General features: G+C 33.7%; 2 long non-coding RNA genes and 1 other non-coding gene across 7 annotated transcripts; 2 read left to right on the forward strand and 1 right to left on the reverse strand.

The window, feature by feature from the left end:
* Window positions 1-3,563: 3,563 nt before the first annotated feature.
* LOC123910399 lies at window positions 3,564-10,915 on the reverse strand. 5 transcript variants are annotated; one of them, XR_006810208.1, is made up of 8 exons: window positions 9,938-10,913; window positions 9,747-9,859; window positions 9,490-9,641; window positions 5,458-8,595; window positions 5,128-5,336; window positions 4,937-5,049; window positions 4,680-4,831; window positions 3,564-3,785 (listed from the first exon to the last, which is right to left on the reverse strand). It is a non-coding gene; the product is annotated as an uncharacterized LOC123910399 (long non-coding RNA). The 5 variants fall into 5 exon arrangements; XR_006810209.1 differs by having other exon boundaries at window positions 5,128-8,595; window positions 9,938-10,146; window positions 10,268-10,912; XR_006810210.1 differs by having other exon boundaries at window positions 5,128-8,595; window positions 9,747-9,852; window positions 9,938-10,915.
* A 2,061-nt stretch (window positions 10,916-12,976) lies between these two features.
* LOC123910400 lies at window positions 12,977-15,339 on the forward strand. The gene is made up of 2 exons (XR_006810212.1): window positions 12,977-13,437; window positions 15,115-15,339. It is a non-coding gene; the product is annotated as an uncharacterized LOC123910400 (long non-coding RNA).
* A 1,802-nt stretch (window positions 15,340-17,141) lies between these two features.
* Window positions 17,142-17,212, forward strand: TRNAG-GCC. Its single transcript has one exon. It is a non-coding gene; the product is annotated as a tRNA-Gly (tRNA).
* The last annotated feature ends 6,241 nt before the right edge of the window (window positions 17,213-23,453 follow it).

Consider the following 23,453-nt stretch of genomic DNA (forward strand, 5'->3'; position numbering starts at 1 on the left):
ATGCCTTTGAGCTCTCTCTGTTTAGAAAGAAAAAAATATAGCATAATTTAAAACGATATGGACAAAAAAGGGATTATTATTTTTTTTTTTGTTGAAAAAGACTTATAATAGCGCTTTTGAGCACGACCGCTATTATAAGTTGTTTGCTTGAAGGATTATAATAGCGCTTTACACGCGGGCGCTATTAAATAACTAACTTATAATAGCGTTTTCAGAATAAAGCGCTATAGAAACCTGTTTCCATAGTCCTTGTAGGTCGCGCAAGTTTACATATGAAAGCGCTTTTTTCAAAAACCGCTATTAAAGGTTAATATTTGATAGCGTTTTAAAATGCTATTATAGGCACCCGTACCTATAATAGCGGTATCAGTGATAGCGTTTTAAAGCGCTATTAAAAGCCAAAATAAGCGCTATTAAAGGCCCTTTTTTGTTGTAGTGTTTCTACGCCATTTTCATCCTCTTGCGCGAGCATGCTTCCAATAGTCGAATCTGATGCTGCGACATACAACTTCATTGCTTTGTTTCGAATAGGAGGCATTAAAGTTGGAGGCTTCGACAAATATGCCTTAATATCATCAAATGCCTTTTGTTGTTCCGTTCCCCATTCAAACACATCGCCTTTCTTGAGCCTCAGCAGTGGAGAAAAAGGTTGAGCTTTGCCACTTAGGTTTGATATAAACCTTCTCAAGAAATTGATCTTTCCTAGCAAGGATTGAAGCTGTTTCTTCGTTCCTGGAGGTTTTGTCTCCATGATAGCCTTTGTCTTGTTTTGGTTAATTTCTATGCCCTTTTTATGCACAACGAAGCCAAGGAAATCTCCTGCATGTACACAAAAAGCACATTTCAGTGGATTCATTTTTAATCCACATTTTCTCATTCTTTCGAATGATTTTCTAAGATGCTCAATGTGTTCATCCTGTGAAGAGGATTTCACAACAATGTCATCAATATAAACTTGCTTAAATATTTCAATAAAATCATGAAAAATCAAGTTCATGGCTCTTTGGTATGTTGCTCCAGCATTTTTCAAACCAAAAGGCATCACTACCCACTCATAGGAGCCTAAAGCACCAGGGCAACGAAATGCGGTTTTTGGCACATCGTCCTCATCAATAAAAATTTGATTATAACCTGAATAGCCATCTAACATACTTAAATACTCATGTCCTGCTGCTGAGTCAACTAACATTTCGGCTACAGGCATGGAATATTCATCTTTTGGTGTAGCATTATTCAAATCCCTAAAGTCTATACAAACCCTAAGTGACCCATTTTTCTTAATGACAGGGACAATATTAGCTAACCATTCTACATACCTGGTTGTTCGAATGAACTTGCACTTGAGCAACCTTTCAATTTCTGCCTTGATCTTTGTCATGATTTCTGTTTCACTGGCCACATAAGTTGGCCTTTGCTGTACTGGAGTCAAAGACATTGCAGGTAGTATCACTTGTGGAGTAACAGGATTTACTCTAGGAGGTGGTGGGGGAGTACCAAAAAAATCAGCAATTCGACTCATTTGAAATGCCAACATTTGATAACTTTCGTTGGTATTCTGAATTAATGGATTGAACACAGTACCAATTTGTTGTGTTAAGTGTTTAACCATTTCATGATTGCTCTCATCCATTTGTTGTCTCAAAGACAACACAGACGCAGTCGTCAAGGGTGTGGGAGTCACCCTTGATGAAGTGTACCTATCAGATTCGAAAACTGGCATCCCTAAGCCAAGTGTAGGGGGAGGCCATACATAAAATTATGACCTGATGGTGGTTTCGAACGTCCAGGACCAGCAGTCACGGACGAAATTGCCATAGTTGGTATTGGCAAAGTTGGAATAACATCATGCACATTCGAGATGGCTGGGCTGGAGAATATTGGAACATTTATCAACCCAGATGTATCCAAACTCTGTGGAGGTGGATCGACTCCACCACTCGAACTTGCTTCGCTACTCATCGCACTGGAATTTTGATTTTTATTAGAGTTAGATCTTTGAGTAGTTTTAACCATAACCTAACTTATCATCAGTTATATGCAAGTAACAAGTTTCTCATTCCACAACATAGAAATAGTTTAAATAAACACAAAACCAGTCCCACTGGGCGTGCCAATTTGTTTACGTGGAAATTTGGTAAACAACCGCTAGTTTAAGTATTTAAACTCGCGAGACCAACTAGTAAATCTCAGGACAATTTTGTGTTTTATTTATTTAAGAGAAATGTTTGAATGTTCGTTTTAACAAGGAAACAAACACTTAGAGATTGAAACGTTTTCAATTAATACAAGAGAAAACTAGTTCGAATCGCCTCGAAGTAGCAGTTTCTCAAGCAAGTATTCGAATTAAACTAAAGAAAATTGCTGGAAAGTAAATTGCATTGAATGAAAAGCAATTACAAATAAAGATGGTTCACAAAACATACATTTCTCCTCTGAATTCTTTTCGTTCGATCGCTGAGTACTTAGAATTTTAGAGAGAGTGTTTGTATAAAATTTTGTGACCTTTGTTCTGAATGAAAAACTGCTATAAATACTACAACGAAGTGGTAACTGCTTCTTGATCATCTAGACGCTCTTCGATCTGCCACGTTGGCCCACGTTCTCCACTTTCAACTTTCACTCCTTCAATGCGCGCCAATGCTTATTGGGTCGTTGTTGCTCCTTTGGGCTTGGCCCAACTAACCTTTTCGATTTTATTTCATTCTCTCGACAGATTCCTGGCAAAGCCAAACCCAACGTGCGCCTTTCGACGCCCTCGAAGCGCTCTTGTGTTTCGATGTAGTCTCACCTCGACACAATATTTGAAAGTTTTGTTTTGACAATATAACCTTCAAAATAAATGTTGGACCCACCAATTATATTTAATTGATAAATACCAAATTTATGTCCAACACGTCTAAAAACACTAGTTAACATTTTTCTTTAGATTATTAGAAGAAAATATAGTTACAAATTCAAGGTATTTCAAATAAGTTAGTTAAATAAAGGTTTAATTAGTAAAATGATCCCTTAAAGATATTTTTGGTTTCAGATTGGTCCCTTAAAGAAAAAAAATGTCCGAATAGGTCCCTTAAAGAAAAAAAAGTCCGAATAGGTTCCTTAAAGACATCTCCGTTAATCAATTTGGTCCCTAAAAAAATGTCTAAATAGGACCAAACTGATTAACGAATATGTCTTTAGGGACCTATTCGGACCTTTTTTCTTTAAGGGACCTATTCAGACCTTTTTTTCTTTAAGGGACCAATGTGAAATCAAAAATGTCTTTAAGGGACCATTTTACTAATTAAGCCTTAAGTAAATCTCTTCCAAAGATCGCGCAATAGTATAGATCCATTTACACACAGGAGTTGTTGGGAATTAATAGAAGAAAAATATTTATATGATCATACACATTTGGTTACTCAGTTTACTCACATTCACATAATATATCATCTAATTATTTTAAAGTATTTCTAATCAACCAACTATACGAGGAGTTTCAATAATTCAATATTATTTCATAAGCGAGTGAATATTTATAACACCCCATGTCAATTTATCTAGAATATCGATAAGAGTGTACATAACTGAATCGGGAAACATTAAATTTTCATTACATATTGTCCGAATACATAAATAGGATTACAAAATCCAAGAGATTAATACTAAATTGAGCTAACAACTGAAAACATAAAGAAACTAAATCTTATACAAATATAAGATAACATGACGTCAGCTCAACTAGCATAATCCAAGTATCTGAACTCCATGCTTGTAGAACATGATATCTTGATCAACCTGTTTATCTGAAATCAAATAAGTGGGGAATGAGACAGTCACTTCGTCTCAGTGGATTCCTACTACCCAATTACTATTGGTGTCTACACCGGGGCAACTGACGAACTAATAGTTCTCTGATCCTGATAGTCAATCTCTAAACATGATTTACATAACATAATTTCATAACATAATACATAAAGGTGTAACACAAATTATATATCTTGTTCGTTTTATTCATAACAAAGACACTCTGAGGTGAGCCGGTCTCAGAGGCCTGACATGTCCGTCTGCGATAATAATGTACATCGACACGGCTGAAGCTCACAATCATAACATGATTGGATTCTAACGAATCCCATAACGTGGTACATAAGTAACCACCATAATTGATTGACTTTCTTAAACTTAACTTAATAATCCTGATTGTTATCCTGCCCATGAATTCCCTCCCGGGTTAATACTAACTTGTCCTGATTATCATGTACCTAACGTGTAATTAACATTCTAATTATTTAATGTACTTATAGTATCCACATAAAATATCTAAAAGAGCCAGGGATCTAAAAAGAGTGAAAGCATATGCATTTTAAAAGATTCTGCAGGATGCTGATCTGCTATTCTCACTTAGAGAGGATACCAATTCAGCATTCTGTTTTGTGTAAACTATGCATAAATTCGCCTACAATCCCTCTTTCTAATAGCTATGCACACCATAATGGATTAAATAATTAAAATGGAGAAGAACTTTGGGATTAAGCTCCTCTCATACACTAATTCACCCTAAATCCTAATGTTATCATGCAAATCATAATTTACGGGAAGTAACTTAACTTTCTTTCTAAACTAATATTGTCATGCATATATTTTGGGCAACTAAGATACTAACTAATCATAAAGGTTGAGCTTCTAAGGGAACCCACCTGAAATCGACGCTTGAACCATACCACCGACATTTCCGAAACTCGTCGAAAAGCAGAATTTGCAACGAAACTACTCCAAACTTGTGTGCAGATTTTTCTGCATAATACCAGCATCAGAGTTCCAACTTCAAAAATACCTACTGGCCACAATTCTGGTCCATAAATTATGAAACCGGGACCATAACGACCGTATTTGAGTCAGCTTTCCATAGCAATCAGAATAAATCCAAACGGAGTTACAGAGAGAAATAATTTACCGTTTGAGTGCAGCCCAATCCCAAACACTTTCTGCATAAATTCTGTGTTGGACCTTTCACTTTAAAGATTCGTCGAGACCTCATTTCTCCATTACATCTCACTAGGCTGGTACCTAAACGACCGGGATTACGTTAGCTATCCAGAACATCAAGAATGGTTAAATTTGGACTAACACAGAGAGAAGTACGACCATTTTAGTGAGGGTACATCCAGCATACGAATTTCCATAAATATTTCCAGTCTTCTTTGTTTCCTTGTTTCAACAATTGTCCTTACTGATTCGTACATCCTCAGTCATCATTCAAGCATCCAATGCTTCTTAATAAATTCTATTTTCCTTTATAATGGTTCTGAATTCCACTTTTAATTCCATGCTCAGCTCCAATTATTTAACCAAGCCTCATTCACCACAAAAACCACATGTAAATACCAAGAATGGAATTAATGACATTTTCTAACATCGAAGAATATGCTGATTCTGAAATCTGAATGAAAGGAAAAGAGCTCTAAGTTTTCTTACCAATATTCAAGAATGGTTTGACAAAGATGCAGAAGAACTGTTGCCCTGCTACGGTCATTGAGAGACCTTCCTGCTCGCTAGGTGAGCTGTTGCAGTAAGCAAAATGCAGCTTTTGCTGCCATCCTCCACTTCCAGCGGCCGTAGAATCATGAATTAAGTGTTGAAACTCCAAGCTTCAAGCTTTTCCCCAACTTCTCTATCTCCATGAACTTCTTATTTTTGCCACTAAGTTCTCAACTTCCAATTTGACCCCTTTTACTCAAACCTCCGAATCTTTGAGGTTTTAATCAATACTTTGTTCCTTGCTCTAATTGACCCAAGAAACTAATGAGTGGATTGCATGCAAGAATCTTCCATGTTTGATTGTTGAATAAATGGAAAGGTAGAGATGAGGGTGGGAGGCGTGAGAGAGGGTGAGGGAGTCTTTGTTTCCTGAGTGCTCTTTCAGTTCAGCAAATGAAAAATGAAATTGAAGAGATATGGCTTTGGTCATGTGGTTCATAATCAAAGTGTGGGTCCCGCTTTGATTCTTTCTTAGCATTTGTTTAATAACATGTAGACCACAAATCATGGTGTTCTATTTGTGTGATAATTTCTACTCACTTATTCCAATTAGTCTCTAATATTTATCTCTAATTAATATTCTACTATTAATTAAAGTTGGGATGTTACAATCTATCCCCCTTAAAAGAATTTCGTCCGCGAAATTCAAAAACTTCTTCATTCATCACCAAGTACATTGCCTATAATCCATTTCCAGATTCTGGATTTCGTTTCTTAATTGATCATAATTTATCGTTCAAGGTTAGTAATCGTCATTCTTCACTGCGTTGGCGTTCACTTATGATACTTTCGGAAATTCTACTCATTTATTCCATGACGTTGAACTCATAATCTTAGCCCATAATGCAACTTTTAGGTACACACTCATCTTATATTAGCTCCCTCTGTTACTTTTCCTCAACTTTAACGCTCACAGCGTAACTTTCCTTCTTTTGCACTTTTCAATTCAATGCCGAAGCATACTTAATCTAACTAGTTCACCGCGTCAAACTTCCCAAGTGAACCGTTTTACCTTCACAATCTTTGCTCTCAAGGGTATTTTATACTAACAATCTCAGGTCCAAACATGAATATTTGCGTAATTTACTCGTTATACGATCTTTAATCATTTTACGGTTCCCCACTTTCAATTCCTTCGAATAGGGATTTCCTCTCTCAAAGAGTTGTTGACCTACAAGTCAATCTGCCGACTACATTCTCAACCACTTCCCGGCTGCGCACTCTGATTCGACTACTTACTGTCATTCTCTATACACATCATTACATTCTTAGTTGTAACTTCTCAGACACTGTTTCACATCATCTCATCTTATCCGATGTTATTTCTTCTATTAATACTTCTCGTACCGTAGACATCACAAGTAGCACTTGCATCGCTTAGTGACGTTAGGCACACCATCATATACATAATACTTTACCGCCATCTAACATGTCTGCAACACTTCACTTCTTATCACTTCACCGACCTCAGCTACATTCAGTCCTCTCTAGTATTTACTTCCCTTATTGCTCCCGCCAATTACTCTATTACTTAAAAAAACTTACCTGAATCCGAACTGATTACTAACAACAAAGCTGGAAAGCTTAAGACATTTCGTCAGATTTACATAATGATAACACTCTATCCGTGAATCCAATTCACTGATATTAAGGAATTAGAAAGGTTCGCAAATTAATTGAATTATTGTACTAAATGTAAATGATAGGTTCCAAACACCAAAATAATTTATCTCTCTCTTATCATGATTAGATAGGCTCGGGAAACTTAATGTTCATAACTTAATAAGGTTTATTGCTTATGTATCATGCATCGCATCAGTTCGATAAATTTAGCTGAATTAAAGTTCAGGTGAAAGGGTAGCTAACTGAAGATCATAATTCTATTGCAGTACGTTCATACTTCATGATTTCTCTTAACTGACTAATCTCTGGAACTGGAACAGACTTGATTCTCATTATGACTCAGCTGATAATTTCTCACAAAAGGTTTAACCGAGTATGTTGGGTTATTAGTTGAGAGGTTTGAATACGAAAAATTGTTCGGCGACTTCTTGATGCTAGTACAAAACTGCATTACTTGTTCTTGAATCAATGATAATGACACTTAATATGCCAGCTTAGGTAACTGATAGTATTAGAATTAATTTCAGTCATTACTCAAACAAAACTTGGCTGATACGGGTCTGACTAGGATACTAGTTACGAACTGAAAGGCTGAACTTATCTTATTGGGGCATGTAATGTTCTTATAATTCCATCATATGTATTTATGCGCCCATCAGACTTACAACAATTTTCCAATATTTTGTACTTCAATACTCGGTCTTGGTTCCACTCCGGTCAAAACTTACTTTGATACCAGGTTTCCAATCCCAGAATTCTCCATATCTTTAAACCCGATACCGTCAGTTGAGTGCGTTCGGTTCGTGCATGTCTTGATATGCCTATTACTACTGGTATTACGCCACGTACTATTCTCAATTTTGTGCGCCACTTGTTGGCGTTACTCAACTTATTCTTGTGGCGTCGACTGCTGCAGTTCCGATATCCACTTCTAACGGTCTCCGTTAATACTTTCATCTGAGTATGCGCTTCTACTTCTTTCTTACTACTTGACCTCCTTGGTCCACTTCGGTTCTCAACCGTAATACCCTGCCTACCATACACGATATTGAGTTGATCAGGCTCAACACGCGATGATTTCAGCGTAAACAGTCCAGACTCCAAAGGGTCCGTACTACTATGGATTGAATTTTAATGATCCGCGGCAAGGTCCGATAGTGAATCGACCTGCTCTGATACCAATTATAACACCCCATGTCAATTTATCTAGAATATCGATAAGAGTGTACATAACTGAATCGGGAAACATTAAATTTTCATTACATATTGTCCGAATACATAAATAGGATTACAAAATCCAAGAGATTAATACTAAATTGAGCTAACAACTGAAAACATAAAGAAACTAAATCTTATACAAATATAAGATAACATGACGTCAGCTCAACTAGCATAATCCAAGTATCTGAACTCCATGCTTGTAGAACATGATATCTTGATCAACCTGTTTATCTGAAATCAAATAAGTGGGGAATGAGACAGTCACTTCGTCTCAGTGGATTCCTACTACCCAATTACTATTGGTGTCTACACCGGGGCAACTGACGAACTAATAGTTCTCTGATCCTGATAGTCAATCTCTAAACATGATTTACATAACATAATTTCATAACATAATACATAAAGGTGTAACACAAATTATATATCTTGTTCGTTTTATTCATAACAAAGACACTCTGAGGTGAGCCGGTCTCAGAGGCCTGACATGTCCGTCTGCGATAATAATGTACATCGACACGGCTGAAGCTCACAATCATAACATGATTGGATTCTAACGAATCCCATAACGTGGTACATAAGTAACCACCATAATTGATTGACTTTCTTAAACTTAACTTAATAATCCTGATTGTTATCCTGCCCATGAATTCCCTCCCGGGTTAATACTAACTTGTCCTGATTATCATGTACCTAACGTGTAATTAACATTCTAATTATTTAATGTACTTATAGTATCCACATAAAATATCTAAAAGAGCCAGGGATCTAAAAAGAGTGAAAGCATATGCATTTTAAAAGATTCTGCAGGATGCTGATCTGCTATTCTCACTTAGAGAGGATACCAATTCAGCATTCTGTTTTGTGTAAACTATGCATAAATTCGCCTACAATCCCTCTTTCTAATAGCTATGCACACCATAATGGATTAAATAATTAAAATGGAGAAGAACTTTGGGATTAAGCTCCTCTCATACACTAATTCACCCTAAATCCTAATGTTATCATGCAAATCATAATTTACGGGAAGTAACTTAACTTTCTTTCTAAACTAATATTGTCATGCATATATTTTGGGCAACTAAGATACTAACTAATCATAAAGGTTGAGCTTCTAAGGGAACCCACCTGAAATCGACGCTTGAACCATACCACCGACATTTCCGAAACTCGTCGAAAAGCAGAATTTGCAACGAAACTACTCCAAACTTGTGTGCAGATTTTTCTGCATAATACCAGCATCAGAGTTCCAACTTCAAAAATACCTACTGGCCACAATTCTGGTCCATAAATTATGAAACCGGGACCATAACGACCGTATTTGAGTCAGCTTTCCATAGCAATCAGAATAAATCCAAACGGAGTTACAGAGAGAAATAATTTACCGTTTGAGTGCAGCCCAATCCCAAACACTTTCTGCATAAATTCTGTGTTGGACCTTTCACTTTAAAGATTCGTCGAGACCTCATTTCTCCATTACATCTCACTAGGCTGGTACCTAAACGACCGGGATTACGTTAGCTATCCAGAACATCAAGAATGGTTAAATTTGGACTAACACAGAGAGAAGTACGACCATTTTAGTGAGGGTACATCCAGCATACGAATTTCCATAAATATTTCCAGTCTTCTTTGTTTCCTTGTTTCAACAATTGTCCTTACTGATTCGTACATCCTCAGTCATCATTCAAGCATCCAATGCTTCTTAATAAATTCTATTTTCCTTTATAATGGTTCTGAATTCCACTTTTAATTCCATGCTCAGCTCCAATTATTTAACCAAGCCTCATTCACCACAAAAACCACATGTAAATACCAAGAATGGAATTAATGACATTTTCTAACATCGAAGAATATGCTGATTCTGAAATCTGAATGAAAGGAAAAGAGCTCTAAGTTTTCTTACCAATATTCAAGAATGGTTTGACAAAGATGCAGAAGAACTGTTGCCCTGCTACGGTCATTGAGAGACCTTCCTGCTCGCTAGGTGAGCTGTTGCAGTAAGCAAAATGCAGCTTTTGCTGCCATCCTCCACTTCCAGCGGCCGTAGAATCATGAATTAAGTGTTGAAACTCCAAGCTTCAAGCTTTTCCCCAACTTCTCTATCTCCATGAACTTCTTATTTTTGCCACTAAGTTCTCAACTTCCAATTTGACCCCTTTTACTCAAACCTCCGAATCTTTGAGGTTTTAATCAATACTTTGTTCCTTGCTCTAATTGACCCAAGAAACTAATGAGTGGATTGCATGCAAGAATCTTCCATGTTTGATTGTTGAATAAATGGAAAGGTAGAGATGAGGGTGGGAGGCGTGAGAGAGGGTGAGGGAGTCTTTGTTTCCTGAGTGCTCTTTCAGTTCAGCAAATGAAAAATGAAATTGAAGAGATATGGCTTTGGTCATGTGGTTCATAATCAAAGTGTGGGTCCCGCTTTGATTCTTTCTTAGCATTTGTTTAATAACATGTAGACCACAAATCATGGTGTTCTATTTGTGTGATAATTTCTACTCACTTATTCCAATTAGTCTCTAATATTTATCTCTAATTAATATTCTACTATTAATTAAAGTTGGGATGTTACAATATTCGTCTTCACTCTTCACAAATTTTTAATAGGACAATTCAATCCCTTAAATTAGTCCCTATTATTTTTATATTGGGGACAAATTTATCCTCTGTTATAATAAATCGATGACTAATTTGTTTTTAATATAAAAATGTTAGAAACTAATTTGAGGTTTATTTTTGTTAGAAACAAAATTGTTTTTTTAAAAATTTGTAAGCGATCAAAATGAGTCACCACTCTTCATAAACAAGAGCTCGCAACAATTTCATCATATCATAGGATTGGTGACTTATTGGATTTCATCATTCCCATCAATAACAATGAGTCTTTCTTAAACTCAAAACTACCAAAAAAGGGGGCCAACTATTAGGTATAATCACTTCAACTCTTTCACTCAAAGTTCTACTTTACTTTGACAGCAAAGTATTTTTATGTACAGTCATTATTAGAGCACTTACTTATTAAAACGATTCAACCAATAAGGAGTTTCAACTTCATATCCCATACCGGAACAAGGTGAGAAATAAAAAGAGGTGATTTTTTTTTATTTGGATGAAAGAGTTTTTATATCATATCCACGGACTAAATGCTCCAGGAGAAAGATGTTGATGTAGTAGATTTCACATTGATGCCGAGTGTACCTAAGAGAAAAAAACAAGTGGTTTCAATCCCCTCAGGATCGAATCGTAATCCTTCCTATTAAGTTCAGCGTCAATCATTACTGGATCAACTAACGATTGATAAACGTGTAGTATATTTCACATTGATGACGAGTGTACCCGAGAGAAAAAAACAAATACAGTACAGTGGTGTGCATTGATGAGAGAAATAAAAGTTATGGGCCTTAGACTTGTCATTCAATCCACTAGGACTAGACGTGATACCCAACTCGGAAAATTTCTCATCCCACCTACTCACTTTCTCACCCACCCCCTGTTTTTCCATTTTTGCCCTTGGTCAAAAAATTCGGAACGCGTTTTCCGAATTTTTTTTGCCTTTAAAAACAACTTCGGAATGTGTTTTCCGCATTTTTTCCAAATTTGAACTAAAAAAATTTGGAAAACGCGTTCCGAATTTTTTGACCAAGGGCAAAAATGGGAAAACAGGAGGTGGGTGAGTAAGTAAGTGGGTGGAATGAGAAATTGTCCCCAACTCGTGTCTTTAATTAACAGGTTTATTTTCAACAAAAACAAAGAAGTTTTTTTTTTTTTTTGTGACACATAGATTGATTAAGCGAGTTGGGTAATTTTAATCCATAAAAATATCATTTCTCTCCCGACCCTCACCTTTCTTTTATACCCCAAAAATTTCATTATGCCCCTTGCGGTTTAAAAAAATTTGGCCAACTTATTTCGGTTTCTACGAACCGAAATTTTTAAACATGGAATTTTTAAACCGAAATTTATGTGAAAAAAAATTTACCCCCCAAAAAGAAGAAACATTTATGTGAAAATTCGTGTAGAGCTACCCGTGGTAAATTTAGCATATCTTTCTGAATATAAGTTGTATGCTAATGATTTTTAATCTAGTGTAAAGAAGACAACATTTACTACAAGATTGACATCGGAATTGTTAAATTTCATTAAGTATAGTATGAGAAAATCTACCTACAAGTTTGAGAAAAGTTTCTGCAAAATGTTTGTAGAGATACCTGTGGTAAATTTAGCTTATCTCTCTGAATATAAGTCGTATGCTAATGATTTTTAATCTAGTATAAAGACGACAAACTTTACTACAGGATTGACATCGGAATTGTTAAATTTCATTAAGTATAGTATGAGAAAATCTACCTACAAGTTTGAGAAACGTTTCTGCAAAATGTTGTAGAGATATCTGTGATAAATTTAACATATCTCTCTGAATATAAGTCGTATGCTAATGATATTTAATTTAGTGTAAAGAAGACAACTTACTACAAGATTGACACCGGAATTGTTAAATTTCATTAAGTATAGTATGAGAAGATCTACTTACAAGTTTGAGAAAAGTTTCTGCAAAATGTTGTAAAGATACCTGTGGTAAATTTAGCATAGATCTCTGAATATAAGTTGTAACGCCCCGAATTTAGAATTAATTAATAATTTTCGTAGGAGTTGTTGTGTTGATTATTGTTAATTATTTAAATGTGTGTGATGAGTAATTAAATAATTGATGAATAAATGAGTAAAATGATAAGTTGAAAATAAAAGTGAAGAAAGAGTAGACGGGGTTGTAGAAATTATATAATAGGTGGAGAGGGGGTGTGAGTAAGAAAGAATAGTAGAAATAATGAAATTGGGCCTAGTAGAAAGAAAACCCATGAATAGTTAAAAGCAGAATTTTTCCTTCTCGTGGAGGAAACCACTAGACTAAGTTAGAAACAAAGTTGAAATCTATCCACTTTTTTTTATAAAAAAAAGAGAAGAGAAAAACAGAATAGAGGAGCAAGGGAGAAAGAGAGATTGACGCACGAGAGGGAGAAGAGAAAGAAGAGGAAAACAAAACTCACAACCAAAGATTAATTGCTATTCCAAGTAAGGGGTTTAATCTTTCATCTAAGTTTCTAAATTTTTTATAGTATGGGTTGATTGTTTCTTCCTTTTCTTCACACGTGTTGTTGTTGTTGTTGTTGTTCATACTTTGTTAAAGTGTGAATTCTTGTGCTCTGCTATGTTGATTGAATTCGTGTGATATACAATATTATGAAAGAAAGAGAGAAGTTAGGGTAATTTTCCGCATAAGGAGATTATGATGTAGTTGGATTAAATTGGGTATAACTTGAGTTAGGAAACATATTTTTGAGTGAACCCAATTGGGTCTGAAAGCTAAGAAGTAGTAGTATATTACTGGAAGGTTTGGGGGCTTAATATAACTTGTGCATGGTTTTGTGATACTATGAAAATGACAGTTCTGTTTTATAATCTCCTATGAGTCAGTCAGCTTCGAAAATTGATATCTTAAGCTAGGGAACTCCTTTTCGAGTGGGGCCAGTTGCGTTTGAAAGAGGACATATAGTGTATATTTGGTTTCAATTCTGGAGCATTCAGAATTGATTCTGAACGTGTAGAATTGATTCTGACTTGATTGGTTTCTCAAAAGTAGAATTGATTCTGCCTCCAGAATTGATTCTACCTGAAGCTAGAAATCGTAGCTTCTGATTCTAGAATTGATTTTTACACTCAAATTTTTTGTTCAACTCACTTTTTCATGAATATATCCAAACATAAACCACTTCGGCTTAAAATCAATTTTGGCCAGAATCAATTTTACAGAATCAATTCTGCCAAAATCAATTCTCTCCGCCGCAGAACCAAACACACGCATAGTAGTTTATGTATGTCGAATTTCATAATTTTAGCACTTACCTACATGTCTCAGTAGCTCTGTGAACCTAACTGCTCTATCACAGGATTTTTACAGCAAGTTTGTTAACTTAAGGAAAAGTACAATGTTCCTGATTTTGTATCGAGATCGACAATTAAACCTTTTCCTTGCTTTCCAGAGATTAATAAATAACTTCCGGGGGTTTGTTTAGGTCTGGTTTTTCAAAAATTTAATAATTGCGTAACCCTTCTTTTATTAACTCAGCATAATTTTCCTAGCAAATTCGGTGATAAATTTAAATTCATTAGGTTTCGTGTCAGGCTGTTTCGAGTATAGGTCAGTCGCTACCCAGTAGAGTTAATAAATCACTCTAATTAATTTTGACAGTAGTGGGAGAGGGTTAAACCGTTGAAATTCTATAAATAATAGTTATTAGTTAAACCGATGATTTTAAGCCGTTGACTTATGATGTGGGCTGTAGCTGTTGTTAATGATGTTAAACCATGTTGACGTACTGATGTTGAAATCATGATGTCTCTATTTTTGTTGAATTTGTATCGTTGCAATTGACGTTGCCGAACTATTGGTGGTGATCCTCCATGATGTAAAACTGGAATTTGTGGTGATCCTCTATGATATAAAACTGGAAATTTGTGGTGATCCTCCATGATATAAAACTGGAAATTTGTGGTGATCCTCCATGATATAAAACTGGAAATTGTAATTGGTGTTGATCCTACATGATGAAAAATTGGAATGGATGTTGATATTGCTGACTTATTGTTTTATTTTAATAATTGTGCTCGTTTGTGATATTCTTTGTGATTGTATTATTGACCCCTTGTTGCTTCCTTTTTCTGGCTTGGCCCTACGGTGTGCAACCGTAGATTTTCAGGTAGGCGATGAGTCATAGTTGCCGAGTTCGGGGAGCTTGTCCCTTGCTGTTTCAGTAATTGAGTCGCTCTGATAGGATGTCTTGGGGGATTCACGTATATATTCAATTAGTATTTCTTCAAAATGACTTGAACAGTGTCAATTGGTTTTTGGAATGATTCTATTGCTCTCAATAATTTTTTACTTCAAATTTTAGAACTTATGTTTATTGGTTTTAATTTTATTTCTGCTGCTTAATCCTTATTTAATTAAGTATTCGATTCAAAAGTAGGTGTGACACCTTTAATGAAATAAACTAAATTGAATTCTTCGCAAATAAAATTAAGGGAAAATTAAAGGGTGTTACATAAGTCATATGCTACTGATTTTTAATCTAGTGTAAAGAAGACAAAATTAACTACAGGATTGACACCGGAATTGTTAAATTTCATTAAGTATAGTATAAGAAAAATTTACCAACAAGTTTGAGAAAAGTTTATGTTCTGTTTCTGTACCAGTACCCATTATTTGGTCAAACTGAACCAATTGGATAGTTAACCCTCAAAACAAAAATTATATTTGTATTCTTGACACCCTAAGCTTTCTAACGAGTGGTCATTTACTCAAATCAGACATCGTTTAGTATTTCAAATAAATTGTGGAAGTTGAGGGTCTCATGCAGAATTTATGCAGGAAATCTGGAAAAAAATTTGGAACACAATATTTCGGTTTATATTAACCGAATTTTTTTAGCATGACAAAAAAATTTGGTTCGTATAAACCGCAGTACCTCCAAGGACAAAAACGGAAATTCAGGAGGTAGAAAAGAAATGCGGGGGTCGGAGAGAAATGATCCCAGAAAAATATAAATTTAGATTTGGACCAATCAAAGTTATCAAAGCCACCCTTGAATGGGGCATCCTTGTAAGCTTGTGAGTCATGACTCATGACCAATAATCAATATTGTCATCTCCGTGTGTGTTTTTTTTTTTTAATAAGCAATATTGTCATCTCTATTAATATATTTAGATTTGGATTTCTCTCGTGTTTTAAGAACTTGATTGTCAATATAACTCCTTTGTTTTTTAATAGGAAAAATTATGCTTATAGTCCCTAATTTAATTTTAAGTAACAATTTGATGTTTTATTTTTTTTTTCTTGTTGTTTTTATCATTTTATTGTCGTTCATTCATGTTTGTATATGGATTTTCGAACTTCAAATATATGATACTTTTTTATGACATAACATATATCTACGATTGAGAGCACACAAAAAAATAAAATCATAAATTTCTATGTAGCATGAGTACTCCTAAAATTGTGAAGTACTTGTACCGTTACATATCAGTACCGGATACTCCATGGTACTCGTATGGTACGCACCGATTCCGTACTCATTTTTATTTGGGTGATGTATGATGATGAATACAGACAAAACATATTGGCTATTGAAAAATATCTTAAAATATTATAATTTTTTATTATATTTTAATTATCTCTCATTTTTTATGAAAATAGTTGAGACGATAGACCAAAAAAAATTAAATCTTCAAAGCATGATGATAATAATTCGCGTAAAAATAAATTTTCTAATATTTTATATTAACATACTCGTACCTTAAATTTTCTAAAAATATCGTACTCGTACCGGATACTGGTACCATACCTAGGCAACATAGATAAATTTAAAGCTTGAAATTTATATCCAAATATGTAAAAATACAAAATTATTACTTGAAATGAAGATAAGGCAAATAGAGAAATTTTGTCTTTTTAATATATATTAGTTCTTACAACTTCAATTTCTCAAAGGTGAAACTTGTTACTAATTTTCTTATTAGCATATATACAACTAAATTAAAAATAAAATATTATAAATATAATTTTGAAGTCAATTAAATAAAAATATTATATGTTTTACATTATTAACTATACACATGTTACAAAAACGTTTATGTAAGTCACCTAAAAACGTTTATGTAAGTCACCTAAACGTTTATGTTTAAGTGAATTTGTTCGTAACTGATTTTTGAATACAACAGCACCAGTGGTCTAGTGGTAGAATAGTACCCTGCCACGGTACAGACCCGGGTTCGATTCCCGGCTGGTGCAAAATGTTTGATTTTTTACATTTTATAACCAATAGCTTTGTTACACTTGTGCACATAAATATCAGTATACTATTTGGACCACAGCCACTAATAATTTTAGTCTTGCTTAGGATTTGGATTAGAATTAGTTTACATGAAACTCAAACTGCACAAGCAAGTAAGAAAATATTTGCAGAGTTCATTCAATATCACATAAAGCATAGGAGTGCATTATAGTATTATCATTCAAGCGCCAATTGCAGTGACTACACAAACTCATAACTCTCTGTAAATATTGATCATATAAGCTGCTTTTCAAAGATCTTTCAGAAAATTTTAATGAGGTTTTGGTAAAAACTAGAAATAGACATAAAAGCTAGCTAGAAATGTCACAGTAGAGATAAGGTTAGGTGGCCAGCACTTTGAAATTGGTTTATGAGTGCGTGTTACACACATACAAACACCACACCAACGTTTTTGGACCAATTTAATTTGTTTTGCTTGCTTCTATTTTCCGCGTAAGGGATTAAGTTCCATATTGAATATGAATGAGGAGAATGTTAAATTTATAAGAGAGCTGATCTATTAATCTAATATCTTAAAATTTTGAGTTGAGATGTGGTATCTCTCTCTTACAGTCTCAAGTCATTTGACTATATGTTTCTTCGGAACTTCCTCCGACTCCTCAACATGAGTATATATGTAAGGACCATTTGCTTGCTCTATACCTTATCTTCTTTCAGATATACACATATATGCATGATGTATACTCCCTATAATCACAATTAAAAATAAAAATTCTTTTTTTAATTTATTAAATAATTGATTTATCTGATTTATAATAAAGATCAAATACATTATACAGCCAGAAGATAAGGTTCACTGCAGAAGTATAATGTTATATATAATTGTAAGTACGAGTGCTATGTTTTTCGGAAACAGATTCACTGCAGTCAAAATGCACGCAGTCAGTACATAAAAACTGTCCGATTTTGATCAGACGGTTAATATTTTAAATTCAGATATTAATTAGTTTTTAAATATAAAATTGAGTTTTAAATATGACCGTCCGATCTGTTATTGAACGGCTCCGATGTGCCCGCGGTGCAGTCAAAAATCCCTTATTGCACTCAACCTTATCCTACGTTTTTCTGTTAAATATCCAAAACAAAGGAAATTAACTAAAGCCAACTAGCTAGTCTCTAAAAGCCGCATGGTGGGGACCAACCATATATTGATATCATATATACTACACTAGTTGTGCACAATTGGATGCACACTTATACTATATATGTTAAAGGAGCCACATTCCACTATTGAAATTGAAACCTACTCTTAGTTAATTACTTATTTGGATGAGTGATTTTAACTTTTTTCAATATTAATCATGACTGGCTAATAGTGTTGAGATTCCACATTGAAAGATAGTGTAAAAGGATTGAGAACCACCATAATCCATAAATATAACTATCAATCTATCTTTATGATCTAGTCATATTTAATTTGATATGTGGCTAAGCTAGTATATGAAATGAACATATATTGGATATTATTAATTGAGAAAGCATAAACAAACAGAAGTAGCAATTGCTAGCTCCTTGTATGTTAATAGTAGTTAAGGCATGAATATAGATGAATCATGTTAATTAGAAATTACTGGATGATCAGGGAATATGATATGCCGATGAATGAGCAGTTTTGAACTTATGGTTGAAAGAATTGTTAGATGGGATTAGATCTCACTTCTAAAAGTTAGACAATATTTAGCTACCTTTTATAACATGAGACTCTAATATAATTTCAATACCTCCGTTTCTATTGACGTTGTATTGGAGTCGTGAAAATTAGACCCAAGACTTATGCGATGATGATATCGAAAGTTGTATTGAAGTCACACATTGCTTAGCTATATTCTTGGACTAAATTAAGTGTGTAAATTTGTTTGATTATCCTTATAATTTGAGTTAGCTTTTAAGATGAAATTTATTTTCATTTAATGTGATATAAGAGCCGCTTAAAAATTGTAATGTGAAAATTGGACCTAAGATCCACGCTAAACATGACGATGAATGTCAAAATTACTTTGGAGTTGCGGGGAATTGGACTTGTGATGAGGTTCTCTAAGAAACTCAAGGACAACAAGGGGATGTGATTACTAGAAATATCGCTAAGAGATGCCAAATAGAGAATAGAAGGTTAATTGATAGTACTTTGTTGGGTTTGAAATTTGTTGGAGTGCCCAATGAAGACAATTTATTTCGAACGTTGCTTATTCCTAAGGCGAGACATAGACTACACTTGAAAAATTGTGATTAATTTATCTTACAATTAATAAGAATTAGTCACATAAGTAAATTTGCAAGTGGTACATATCCACAAACTAATTTTTAATCCGTTTATAAATTTGCTTATGTGGCTAATTTTTATTGATCGTTGGATAAGTCAATCTCAATTCTTCAAGGGGTAATATAGAAAAAACTTATTCCTAATTAGGAGCGATTTGGATCCTCAGCTGCAGATTTCTCTGCAGCTATGTCTGCTGCATCATTGCTCGTTGTTGGATTAATCCAACAGTTCTGATAGAAGATACAAATAAATGTTCCCCTGTTTCTCCATTCACTGTATAACTTTATTTCTGTTCTCTTCACCGAATGCTACTTTTTCATCTTAACTTGCAGAGTTGCAGATAAAATAATCTTTTTATTTCAATCATGTTTGGAAATATATTTTCTTCTTAGTTCTTGTCTCAAAGACTTTTTATTAGAATCAGAAGTCATTAGATCCTAAACAACTTCGTCAATTGTCAACGCAACTTCCTCAAGAACAAAATCAACTTTAAAATTAAATAATCTCAATAGTTAATATTATAAATTTATAATTAACAAACTGAGGCCAATTTTTCCTCATCAAGGACAAACGATTGCTTAACGAGATCTAATTTGGCATATTCCCAAACAACACAATCAAATTCAAAATCTTTGAAGATAAATGGAAGAATTAGAAACAAATTAAAAATCAAAAGACATCGCAACTACAATACAATGGAGTTGCGAGGTCATCCCATCGGTAATTCAATTTATAATCATGTGTTGAATGGGCCACTTTGAATTACTGATGAAAGAAGGCCACTTTGCCAGCACTGCAAAGATGCTTCTCCTCCTTGAATCGGCCTCTTGGCAACACCTCCCAGTCAGTCTTCCCACTACACGACTATGGCGACGTTTGTACGTTGGCCACCGGGTGGTTGTCAGTGAAACCTCGTCCTTTCTCTTTACCACCGACAAGCCCTCAAGATCGTATCTCATGTGTAATTGTGACTGAAACATGGAGAAACAGGGGAACATTTATTTGAAATAGGGGAACATTTATTTGCATCTTCTATCAGAACTGTTGGATTAATCAAACAGTCAGCAATGATGTAGCAGACATAGCTGCAGAGAAATCTGCAGCTGAGGATCCAAATCGAATTAGGAGACCTAATAAAAGTGTAATAACATTGTTGAAACTCACCTTTTATATCTTTTGGTTAATGGGTCAATTTGGTTATTTTTAAAAGCCCATTGTATAATTTGGGAATATCAGTTTGTTTAGTAATATAGGAGGTGTGTTTAGCATTTAGCTTACACACATATAATTATATAAATAAGATTTTGTGCACTATTGTAACTAGCTTATCACGTAGACTGATTGTGCTGACGTAGGCTAAATAAGAAACCTAAAGTGAAGAATCTAAGATGATAGGGATAATATTTAAACTTTTTAATAGGGACTAAAATCGAATCGCTTAATTTTATAGGGGTCAAAAGATGTATTAACCCTCACAAGTTTCATACTTGTGCGTGACGCAAAGAATTCCTTCCAAGGATTTTTGGTCGAACCATTGTGAATCTTACCAAGTGAGTTTCCAAATCTCTTATGGCGATTACTCGGACCATTTGATTTTATTTTCATCATGAAAGTGACATTCATTCATCTTGTTATTCATCTTTCTTGTCTAATATCCACTTTAATAGGAGTTTTCAATGTTTTTCTTGGTTCTTGATTTGTGTTTCTAGGACATTAAGTCTTGGAAAATCGAATTCAATCATGTTCAAATAATCTATTCTTGAATCTTCTTCTTAGATTCACAACACCTGAGACTCATGTTAAGTGTGAAGGAGATTATTAAATTTATATTAGGGTCTCACATTGTTTAAGTTTTTGACTATTGGATTGATAAATGTCATTGGACACCCTTATCCTTTGAGCTAATTTTTAAGATTAGATCCAAACATGTTTAACTAGGGATTAATATTGTTTATTCAATACTTGCATCCTATCGTAATTGTAGCATACTTTTGTTGTTTCTCTTCTTCTCATGTGAATTCATATTGTTAACAATCTCCAAACCAATTCCTTGTTAAATGAATGTTACAATGGACCACTGTAACAAGTGGTCTACTATAGAACAATGCTTAATATTATGATAAATTCTAATGATTGTTGACAATACTCTTTCTAAAAAATAAGGAATCTTCCGATCTTTATGGAGACTTCATCATAGTGAGTGTACCATCATCGAATCTGATCTTGTTCATACCGTCAAGAGTCATTAACATTACATGACTCCAAGAATTGATAAATTACCCTATCAACAACTGAAAATTTCAAGAGCTTTGTCTCGAAAAATGCAAATAGTAAGGATCGTTTGTTCGAAATTATATATAACTTAGTTGTCGATATATAATAGTAATTCATTGTGAAAGCAATGAACATTTACTAGTAATTTACAGCGGTTAAAAACTAAAGAATAAATTAGGAAGGGGTGTGGTTGGGGAATAATGTCAGTTTGGTTACTGAGAGACAAAAGCTGATCTGGTGTCATTGCCTAGAATCGCTTTTACTCACTTTGCTTCTAAGGCATGCCATGTCCATTGTCCAAAATCCAAACAGCTTGTATCTGTTTCATCATGATCAGAGGGGTATTCACGGTATTTAAATCATACTATTCTATTTCCAGTAAACACTAAATAATGTTGTTAGACCATCTTAAATGGGTGCTTACCCCATAGGAGAGGAAAAAATAATTGGTTCTTATGGAGGAGAGGTGAGAGCATGAGCATCTACAATGCATAATTGTAAATTTTGGGTACTTAAAAGTGAATTTTATGTGTGCATATTATTTATTTATAATTTTTTTTGACAGAATATTTATAATTTTTTTTAAATAATTGTACTTAATAAATATTCAATTTCTCCAATTTAGAACTTAAAAAACCTTACTTAATGAGACTCACTAATAATTTTATAGGTTTAAATACAATTTTTTTTTTATCAGAGGTTTAAATACAATTTTAATCCCTCAGTTTTATAATTGTGTGATTTTGATCCCCAACTTTAAATTGTGCAATTTTAACATCTAAATTTCACAATTATTTGATTTTAGTACTTCAAGTTTCAATTGTTCGATTTTGCCCCTTCAAATTTGCTCTCTTATGCATTTGCTAGTCCACACCGACTTTCTTGACAAAAATTGGTTATGTGGCATTTTAAAATGAAAAAATATATATTTTTAAAATAAATAAAATGTTTTTAAACTTTAAAATATGTTTTAAAATTTGAAAACAGTTATAAAATAAAAATACTTGTTTTAAATAAATCTATTATTTTTTTAAATAAAAGGTTTAATAATTATTGTTTTAAAAAAAATAGTTTATAAATTTTTTAAAAAGTTCATAAGAAAATTTTAAACTATTTTTTATAGCAAATTTATTTTATAAACTACATATAACAAAAAAAAACTTATTTTACAAGTTAATTTAAAAAAATAATTTATTTTTAAATTTTTAAAAGTCATAGACATATTTTATGGGCATGTGTGTAACTTTTTAAAAGTCTAATATTGTCCGTTAGCATGTTAATGTTACATAATATTTCATAAATCACTGAAAAAATTAATAGATTTATAATTTAATTCAAAATATAAAATTTAGTATAAAATAATAATAATAATAATAATAATAATAATAATAATAATAAAAATATTATTCATGTTTACTTAAGTATGCCGGCCTAGTATGTCTAATGGCATGTGGCCTGATTTTTTTTATTTTTTTTTAATTAAATAGACTAACCTGACTTGAGACTGAATATATTAGACTATAGATTTTTGTGGGCCGATCTAACATTTTCCTACCTTTACCCACTAGTGTCATCATAGTCATTACTTTAAGGGGAGCTTACTAATATGAATGAATTGACTTACACTTTGGAGAAAAATCGGG

The sequence above is a fragment of the Trifolium pratense genome, linkage group LG2, assembly GCF_020283565.1.
Source record: "Trifolium pratense cultivar HEN17-A07 linkage group LG2, ARS_RC_1.1, whole genome shotgun sequence".
In the NCBI taxonomy this organism is placed as follows: domain Eukaryota; kingdom Viridiplantae; phylum Streptophyta; class Magnoliopsida; order Fabales; family Fabaceae; genus Trifolium; species Trifolium pratense.